Consider the following 1,078-nt stretch of genomic DNA (forward strand, 5'->3'; position numbering starts at 1 on the left):
CAGGGCCGAGGTCCTGGCCAGGCTCGGCCCCTGCACCAGGCCATCTATTTCTGCTTCACAAAGTCCCTCTGGCAAGGACCAGGGCCACCTTCAGACTGAGCTGATGAGGCCAGGGGCGCAAGTAGCCCCTGTCGCAGATGGAACCCTGAGAGAGCAAAGCCAAGCGTCATGTCTGCCACACATGGCATCATGTTGTGGGAATGGGGTTCAAAGCCAGCCCCTGGTGTTCCCACACATGCTTCTCTCATGCAACCAGGCTTCAAAACCATAGGCTCACTGGCCTCTCCCAAAGCCATGGTGCTGGGAACAGTGGAAAGCTTCTGATTTTCTAGTGTCAGAAACATTCCAAAGATTAACACCGGAAACCAGGTATGCCGAATGGACATATGTCACACATGCCCCCCAACGACAGCTGAATACACAGTCCTCTCGAGCACCCATGGGGCATTCCCAATGACAGACCATGTGCCAGGCCACAAAATGAGCCTCAGTGAATGGAGAAGGACTGAGACCAAAGCAGAGGTGTTCTTCAGCTGTACTGGCACGAAACTGGAAATCAAGAGTGAAGGAAAGTGGGAAATTCAAAAATATGTGGAAATTACACACTCCTAAACAACCAATGAGTCAAAGAAGAGACCATCAGGGAAACTGAAAACTAATTTGAGAAGAATGCAAACAAATGCACAGCCCGGGCCAGCTCGGTGGCTCACGCTTGTCATCCCAGCACTGTGGGAGGCTGAGGCGGGAGGATCGCTTGAGTCCAGGAGTTTGAGATCAGCCTGGGAAAAATGGTGAAACCTCGTCTCTATAAAAAAAATACAAAAATTAGCCAGATGTGGTGGTGCACATCTGTAATCCCAGCTACTCGGGAAGCTGAGGCATGAGAATGGCTTGAACCTGGGTAGAAGTTGCAGTGAGCCATGATTGCACCACTGCACCCCAGCCTGGGCAATGGAGCAAAACCTTAAAAAAAAAAAAACACACACAGCGTATCAAAAACTCCAAGATGCAGCTAAGGCAGTGCTGAAAGGGAAATTTATAACTGTAAATGTCTACATTCAAAGAAAGAAGAAAAATC

General features: G+C 49.4%; 1 pseudogene; it reads right to left on the bottom strand.

The window, feature by feature from the left end:
- The window catches only part of LOC105518374, a 71,938-nt pseudogene that overhangs the window by 67,057 nt on the left and 3,803 nt on the right, over window positions 1–1,078 (bottom strand).

The sequence above is a fragment of the Colobus angolensis genome, unplaced genomic scaffold (genome assembly GCF_000951035.1).
Source record: "Colobus angolensis palliatus isolate OR3802 unplaced genomic scaffold, Cang.pa_1.0 Scaffold318, whole genome shotgun sequence".
Lineage (NCBI taxonomy): Eukaryota > Metazoa > Chordata > Mammalia > Primates > Cercopithecidae > Colobus > Colobus angolensis.